General features: G+C 42.8%; 1 long non-coding RNA gene across 1 annotated transcript; it reads left to right on the top strand.

Moving 5' to 3' along the window:
* Positions 1–6028: 6028 nt before the first annotated feature.
* Positions 6029–8663, top strand: LOC134069086 (uncharacterized). Its single transcript, XR_009936767.1, has 3 exons — positions 6029–6213; positions 7727–7941; positions 8100–8663. It is a non-coding gene; the product is annotated as an uncharacterized LOC134069086 (long non-coding RNA).
* Positions 8664–9240: the final 577 nt, after the last annotated feature.

Here is a 9240-nt window from a genome sequence, read left to right as displayed (position 1 = left end):
CAACTCTACTGGAAGTCTCTCACACAGTTTAGTTTGGAGCAGCTCTGGTGTGTGTATTCTGTGTGACAACTTTTTGAAGACGGGGAAACGGAGACACAGAGAAAAAGTGTGTGTCTAAAGTATGTGTTTTTCTCTGCTTTTGTAGGTCCACCTCTTCAGTGTCTAGTCACACATTGTTGGACACACAGTCGTTTTTGTTCTTGAAAAAAATAATCCTTGAGTGCTTTTGGAACTGGGGAGGGGGGGATAAGATAGAGGGTGTGAGATTAAGCAAGAGTGAGTAAGAGAGAGGGAGGAAGAGAGGGAGGAAGAGAGAGAGAGAGAGAGAGATGAGGAAGAAGAGGAGGAGGAGGAGGAGTGGTTTCACATGGCCAGACTGCTGCATCTCTGACTGACACATGAATTAACTCCCAGCGATCGAAGGGCGGCTATCATCAAGAAGCAGCTTCTGAGAGCGCTAACTGTGACGACAAACTAACCCTTGAGCCTCAGTGCCCACATAGACACAAGCTGCCACGTGTGAGGAAAAACACTGTTTACAAATGGTGGGCAAAGAAGCCCAGGCAGTGAGGAAAACATAGGACAAACTCAGTTCATTAATGTTGGGTTTCCATAAAGCATTATAAACATGCTTGTAAATGTTTATGAAGTATTAATCTTGAGTCATAGCATCTAATATGAGTCTATTACAAGTTACAAATAGACATAATAGCACTCATATAGTGCCATGAAGTTTAGGTGTACGCCCTACATGGTTATAATTATTAAAACTTGTTCAGGAGTGAATAAACTGAGTTTTGAAAGCACTTGGCAAAATGAGCATCATGGTATGCCAAGAGATAAATTGTATTATGCATTCTGATAGCTCAAGCTCTCCGTGTTCATACTAGAGCACTTTAACATTGTTCGAGTGCAGTCATTATGTGTGAACTGTTATAAAGACTGTGTAAAGCTTTATAAATACTTTATAAATACTTTATAACACTTCATAACCTCTTCATAACCTCATAATGCCTCATGGAAACTGAGTTGAAGTCAGGTCTTGCCACAAAGGCCTCAGCTCCGCATGTGCATAATCCAAGTATTCTGCCACCCTTATACGCCCTGCACAAGCTGGCAGACAGATAACTCCTCCTCCAATCACCACGCTGAAGAGGATATTCACTCTGTTTTTTAATAGTTGACTGGAAGTAGGGTAAAACTACAAACAAAGATAACAATATATTTTCAGCACATTAATACAAACGAATATGAAATTACTTAAGTGTTTTACACACATATGACAACTATTTCCTAAATAGGCTTATCATAAGAATTAACTGAGGTGTTTTTAAGCTAACTAATGACAATGGATTCTCATCCAGCAAATGCAATGAGCGCTAGCACATGCTAATAATAACACGTGTAAAAATTAACTCATTAAATTAACATAAGATATCTGCACTATCTCAAAACAAATCACAGCTAAATATAATGTAAACTTCATTTAACATTAATAACCTACCGACAGTGCATCCAAGAGCATGAAACGTTACAGATGGCGTTTGATAACATAAAGTAGAAGTAGATAAAGTAGTAGATGTATGAGACTTCTTTTACTGTCTTCACACGAACTAAATTGCTGTACTGCCTGCGCTGCCATGGAGATGATGATGTCATCCATTAACAAATCTTTCTTAAAGGAACAGGATGCATTTAACTCCATTTACTATACAGCACACTCCCCGCCTGGTATCCTGTGATACCACTACCTTTATTTTAATTAACCTAAACAAGAAACTGCCCTGCCATTAATCAGCGGGAAGGAGTGTGACAACTTGAGTTATAGGTCTTAGGAACACCTTTGTCCCTTCTTTATCAGCAACCTTGATTTCTACCTTGCGGATCTTTCCATCTTTACTTGGAAACACTTTCATAATGCGCCCTAATGGCCAATCATTCCGCTTCGACTGACAGTCTTTCATGAGCACTACAGTCCCTACTGTGATGTTCTGCTTGTCATCTTGCCACTTTCTTCTTGGCTGAAGCGTAGACAGGTATTGTTTCTGCCACCTGTCCCAGAAGGTGCTTGCCAAGCTCTGCACCTGTTTCCACTGACGCCTGTAGAGGTCAGTTCCACCAAACTCCCCTGGAGGAACGGGACATGGACTAGTCTTCTGCGTAAGTAGAGCTGTGGGCGTCAGAATGCATGGGTCTTCTGGATCGGTGGAGACCGGTATCAGAGGCCTAGAATTCACAATGGCGGTAACCTCAGCCATTAATGTGGCAAGAACTTCATGAGTAATTCTTGAGGGTTTCATTTGGAGCATCATGGAGTCTAGAATCTTTCTTGTAATTCCGATCATCCGCTCCCACGCACCCCCCATATGAGAGGCATGGGGCGGATTGAAGATCCATGAGCAGCCTTGCTCTGCAAGAAACTTAGACACTGCATTCTTGTCCATGTTGGAAGGGAGGTTCAACTCTCTGCACGCTCCAACAAAGTTGGTCCCTCGATCAGAGCGTATCTGCTTCACTGGACCACGAATGGCGAGGAAGCGTCTCACAGCATTTATAAAGCAGGAAGTGTCCATACTCTCTATGATTTCGATGTGGATCGCTCTGATGCTTAGGCAGGTGAACAGCACTGCCCATCTCTTATCATTTGCATGACCTCCCCTGGTGCGGCGGGTTGAGACCGACCATGGGCCAAACACATCGATCCCCACATAGGTGAATGGAGGTTCCATGCTCACTCTGTCCATGGGTAAGTCTGCCATTTTCTGAATTTCACATCTCCCACGGAGCCTCCGGCAAGTTACACAACTGAAGATGAGAGAACATATACGTCTTTTAGCTCCTAAGATCCAGTAACCTGCCATGCGAATGGCACCTTCGGTAAAATGCCGGCCTTGATGTTTGCACTGTTGATGATAATGTCTCACAATCAGAATTGCAAGGTGATGTCGTCCTGGTATTATGATGGGATTCTTCTCATCATGTCCGATGTTTGCTTGAGAAATACGGCCTCCAACTCTCAAGAGACCATCTCCATCGATGACTGGATTTAAGGTAAGTAGGGGGCTGTCTTTTGGAATGTTCTCCCCATTTCTAATGCACTCAAGTTCTCTGGCACAAGTCTCTTCCTGTACGGCTTTCAGTATGACATTTTTGGCTTCTGCTAATTCATCCACAGAGTAGGCTGTGGCACAGTTATGCCAACCTTTACATGTCTTTGAGTCTTTGGGTGAATCCTTTTTGAAAGAGCGAGCAATGTGTATCAGACATGCTACACTTCGAAGTAGTGATGTCAAGGTAGAAAACCGCTCAAAGCGCTCTGCACCAAGATGGCATTCTTTGGCTGTGGTGCTGAGTACCATTACTTCGGGACGCACGTCCACATCATTGTCAGGACTTACAAGATCAAACGCGTCTGCACTGCAAGGTGTCTGCTCAGACTGAGTCAAGAACATTGGACCTGTCAGCCATGAGGTCTCTTTGAGGCGGGAAGCAGAGACAGACCTTGTTGCTATATCTGCTGGATTCTGGTTGCTTGACACATAATGCCACTGTTGCGGATTAGTGCTGTGTCTAATTCTCTGGACTCTGTTGCTTACAAACACATAGAATCTGCGTTTTTCATTATTGATGTAGCCAAGGACTATTTTGCTGTCCGTAAAAAAGGTGACCTTATCAAATGCAATGTCCATCTCTGACTTTACAACGTCCGCTACATCCACCGCCAACACAGCTGCGCAGAGTTCTAGACGTGGAATAGTTAAGTCAGGACGTGGGGCGAGCTTGGCTTTGCCCAGGATGAAACCTGCCTGGGGATTCCCCTCTGAGTTCAAGATCTTCAGATATGCTACTGCACCTATTGCTGTGACAGAAGCATCTGAGAAGACGCAAAGCTCTCTGTGTAAAGCAGCAGAGGAAGAAGCTTGGGTGTAAGGCCTGGGAATATGAAGATCTTGGAGGTCTTGCAAGGAGTCTCTCCATCGTTCCCACAGTTCTTGCTTTTCAGGAGGTAGAGGCATATCCCAGTCTTGAGAGTCTGCTGTAAGGTCTCTGAGCAAAGCTTTGCCTTCAATGATAACTGGAGCAGCAAATCCGAGGGGATCGTATAGGCCGTTTATGGTGGACAGGACTCCACGGCGAGTGTATGGCTTCCTGTCACTTGACACCTGAAATGTGAATGTGTCACTCTTAAGGTCCCAGGTTACACCGAGTGTGCGTTGAACTGGTAATGTGTCACTGCCGAGGTCTAAATCTCTCAGACCACTGGCATGATCTTCCGCGGGAAAAGCGCTCATGACTTCTTTTGAGTTTGAAGTGATCTTGTGGAGCCTCAGGTTGGAACAAGCCAGCATCTCTTGGGTTCGTCTGAGGAGGTCGATGGCAGCTGCAGCTGTAGGCAACGATTTTAAACCATCGTCAACATAGAAATCTCTCTCCACAAATTCTCGAGCATCTACTCCATACTCTGCTTCACCCTCTCTTGCAGCTTTCCTGAGGCCATAAATTGCGACAGCAGGAGAAGGGCTGTTGCCAAAGACATGGACCTTCATCCTAAACTCAGTGATGCCTTTGCTTTCATCATTGTCTTGATACCAGAAGAAACGGAGGAAGTTTCTGTCTTGTGGTCTGACAGCAAAGCAGTAAAACATCTGCTGAATGTCCGTAGTAAAGGCTACTGCTTCTCTCCTGAAGCGCATAAGCACTCCGAGGAGGCTGTTATTGAGGTCAGGACCAGTCAGGAGGGTATCGTTGAGAGACACACAGTCGAACTGACAGCTTGAATCGAAGACGACCCTGATTTGGCCTGGCTTTCTTGGGTGGTACACCCCGAACAGAGGTAAGTACCAACATTCCTCATGCTTCTTGAGTGGAGGGGCCACTTCAGCATGGCCTTGCTCCAATATCTTCTCCATGAAGCCAAAGAAGTGATCCTTCATGTCAGGTTTCTTTGAGAATGATCTCTCTAATGACCTGAAGCGATTCAGAGCCTGTTCTCTGTTGTTGGGTAGATGCCGTTTCTGAGGCTTGAAAGGAAGGGGGGCTACCCAGCTGTTTTCTTTATCTTTGTAAAAGCCTTGTTTCATGATATGGAGAAAGGCCATGTCTTCGATGGAAGGGGCTTGCTTCTCATCATCTTCCGTTCTCTTGAAGACGCCGTCTCCTATGTGCTGTCTGCTCTTGTTGCGCATCTCTGTGACACCTGGAGCTTTCATTTTACAGACACTCTCCTTCACATAAAAGGTGTTAGGGCATGGTTCAAAGAGTGACTGCCTGCCATTCTCCAGAGTGTTCGTGAAGAAGACATTCACGCTAAATGGCTTATGAACTCTGCCCAAGCAAACGTTCCCAACTAGGACCCAACCCAGGTCTAGTCTTTGGGCATATGGGGCGTCATGCGGTCCATTTATCTGTCTCCTCACCTTATGTATTCTGATGATATCTCTTCCAAGCAGCATCATGATTGGAGCGTCACTATGGAGCTCTGGGATCTGTCCTGCTATGGGCCGCAGGTGTGGGTGGTGAAGAGCAGCCTGCGGTATGGGGATCTCTGAGCGGTTGTTTGGAATGTTGTTACATTCTATCAAGGTTGGAAGAGGAAGAGTGACGTCGCCATCTAATGAACTTACTTGGAAGCCATGTGCTCGTCTCCCACTTGTCTCTGTGACTCCTGCACAGGTTTTCAGACAATAAGGAGAACTCTGGCTGTCTAATTTGAAAATGTCAAAGAACTCTGACCTGACCAAAGAACGATTACTCTGGTCATCAATGACAGCATAAAATTTGATTGCCTTGTTCTGCTGGCCTGTCGGGAATACTTTGACGAGGCATATCTTTGAACAGGTTTTACCATTCAGATTAGCTCCACAGACCTCTGTGCAGTGGGCTGACAGTTCTTCTTTTGCAGAATCACTTAACCCTTTGCAGACGGCACGCTGTAAAATCGGTACCCCAGTACCGATGATGTTGAGTCTAATAACTCCGCCATACTTCAACTGATTTTATTAATGAAAACTTCCCCATAAACGTCACATCATAGGCTTTACAGTGATATGATTGGTTAAGGGATTTGTGGCGCGAAACTGTTTCACTGCTTGAAGAGAAAACAAGAAGTTGAAACGTCATTCTGCCTGCTGAATCTAAAGGAGCAACGCTAGCTGTCACCATACATCAGACATCATAACGTCGTTTGAAGGACAAACTGGTGGATCAATTGAGGTAAAACAGTCTTTTTATATGTTGTTATTAATACCTATCCACGTTTTTACTTAAAAATCGTTTTTATTTAGCTATTTTTACCAGTAATTGCACCGTGAGTGTATGACCGTAACATATGTGTCTGTGTTTACTTCAGCTCGCAATATTTGCGGGTGTTTTAGCAAACTGTTATCTTTAGTAAAATGTTGCTATTTTCAGTGATTTTGGGGGGGTAACTATATGTAAAACATGATGAGCCAACTACTAGGACTGTCACCTTAGATATGTATTCAATTTGAACGAAATAACCTGTCATGTAATGCTACAGCAACTCATAACGTTAGCTGTAAGTTAGGGAGCCTCTCGCTCCAGAAATATTTTGCCCACGACGCGTCCTCCTGTCCTGACCAGTGTCTCTCAAATTCTCTATCTATGTCATCTCATGTGAAGGACATCTGATTGGTAGGCTATTTTATTCCCAAATAAACCAGTTATTTAGTCGTTTATATTTAGCCATTTTACTAGTAATTGCACCGTGTGTATATGACCATTTGCGTCTGTGTTCATATCAGCTGGTTGCTGGTGTTTTAGCAAACTGTTGTCTTTAGTAAACTGTTACTATTTTCATAACATGGAAAACATGGAAAGCTAACTACTAGGACTGTTACTTTAGATATGTATTCAAGTTTGAACGAAATAGCCTGTCAGGTAATACTACAGCAGTCATTACCGTTAGCACGCTAGCTGTACATTTCCAGCTCCAGAAATATTTTTGGTTCGACATGCCCGCGACGCGCCCTCCTGATCAGTTTAGCTCAAATGCTCTATCTATATCACCTCATGTGAAGGACATCTATTGGTAGGCTATTTTATACTTAAATAAACCAGTTATTTCGTCGAAATATGTACCACATTTTACAGTTCTATGCAGTCAAGTTGGCTAGCTTGCTAGATATGATCTGTCAAACATGAAAGGTGCTAACGTATCCAAACGTTATGATTGTGCCAAGGGTCTAACGCAAGGTTTTCGTTTATTGTCGGCTACTGTTGTATGAGTGCATAACTGAAGACGTGTAGTATAGTGTCATAACTATTGCTTAGTCGTAGACTATAATTTTCTTGACCAAGGTTATGGCGATACTTGCCAACTAACGTTAACATGCTGTGAACTCAAGTGGGTATTTTCTCTACTCCACGTCGAGACGCAATATTTCGTCTTTACGCTGTCAGGAAATAACACGGTGTGTGTGTGTGTGCATACATGCGCTCTCTAGATGGTTTCTGTCTTATTTTCTTGCTCTAGTTGTCTTATATCAGTATTGGTTTGTAAGCTGGTCTATAACATATAGTCAAGGATTTAATACTAACTTGCTTCAAGTGAGTTCACAGGCTAATGTTATTTCTCCAAATCAATCAGCCTTCCAGTGACCGTGTCTTTAGTGAAAAAGGACATAGTTAGAGGTGATTCAGATTGTATTGTAACAACCAAGTAAGTTATTTACAGGCTTATCTTTTTTTCTCCTCATTATTTTAGATGGAGGGGGAGAAGAGCCAGTATGCACGGTTGATGGAGTCTCTCAAGGAAAGGAGACAACTGACTGCTGAGGAGCTCCAGGTCATCGGTGAGCATCAACTACAGGATCATGAAGGGATGGACACTGCAGAGGAGGAGAACCTGGATAGCCAGCTACTGAGTGAAGAGGATGTGGAAGAAGAGGAGGAGAGTGATCTCCCATCATCCTCAGCTGGGTAACTATGTTTGTGTGTGTGTTATTTCTCCAAATCATCAGTTAGCCTTTTAGTGACCGTGTCTTTAGTGAAAAAGGACATAGAGGTGACTCAGATTGTATTGTAACAACCAAGTAAGTTATTTACAGGCTTCTCTTTTTTTCTCCTCATTATTTTAGATGGAGGGGGAGAAGAGCCAGTATGCACGGTTGATGGAGTCTCTCAGGGAAAAGAGACAACTGACAGTTGAGGAGCTCCAGGTCATCGGTGAGCATCAACTACAGGATCATGCAGGGGTGGACATGGAGGAGTACCTGGATAGCCAGCTACTGGGTGAAGAGGATGTGGAAGAAGAGGAGTAGGAGGGGAGTGATCTCCCATCATCCTCAGCTGAGTAACAATGTTTGTGTTTGTGTGTGCGCACGCGCATGCGCAACTGCGCATGTGCACAATTTTTATCGTTACAAGGGCATTACTTGTTATAATAATGACAGTAATGGTAATAGTTTCATTACATTTACATTTACATTTCTACTAATTAACATTCTTATGACAATCTATTTTGGGTTTGGTTAGCCATTCCCTGACAGGCCCATGTCAGGTAGAAAGCGTAGACGCTTGTTGCAGTGTTGTCTTCTTGCTCTTGTAGTTCTAGTAGTTACTGCTTGTTTGTTTTAGTGTTATACCTGGGTTCCTAAAGATTTAATATAATTGATCAATTTTAAAATAAAATGAAAAATAGTTTTTCCATTAGAAAACTTGTGTCAGTGTCTTTTCTCTATTCTTGTTTTCGTAACAGAATGATACACAGAGAGAAGCATTCTCCGTCAGCTAGTGTTTACTTCACCTTTAGTCTTTCCTCACTCACAAAGGTTATTGGCTCTTAAAGCAAGGTAAAACATGCCACATTTAGCTATACAACTGAGATGGTTAAATACACTTATTTTATTACATGACCAACATATCTGTGTATTTTGGAGTTGAATTTTAAATCAGGGAATGAAAGCATTCTACTTTTTAAAAATTCTACTCGTCACTTCAACTTGCAGTTATGAGTAATTGATCATAACTTTTGAACCAAAGGTAATGAATTGATTCTGTTTCTTTCACTGAACAGAGCACAACATTGTCTATATCTCACACACTATATCTGCGATAGGTATTAGGTAAAACATAAGATTTATCTTGACAAATGTTTGTTTTTGTGTTTTTTAAGGTTGAATTTTGAAGGTCTTGTTTAAAAACAATGAATGTTACACTTAAACTTATTAACCATGATGTATACCATTTTAAAGGACTAGCTCTTCTGATCACAATGAT

The sequence above is a fragment of the Sardina pilchardus genome, chromosome 21 (genome assembly GCF_963854185.1).
Source record: "Sardina pilchardus chromosome 21, fSarPil1.1, whole genome shotgun sequence".
NCBI lineage: Eukaryota > Metazoa > Chordata > Actinopteri > Clupeiformes > Clupeidae > Sardina > Sardina pilchardus.
The sequence above is the reverse complement of the archived record's forward strand: the minus strand, read 5'-3'. Positions and strand labels throughout refer to the sequence as shown.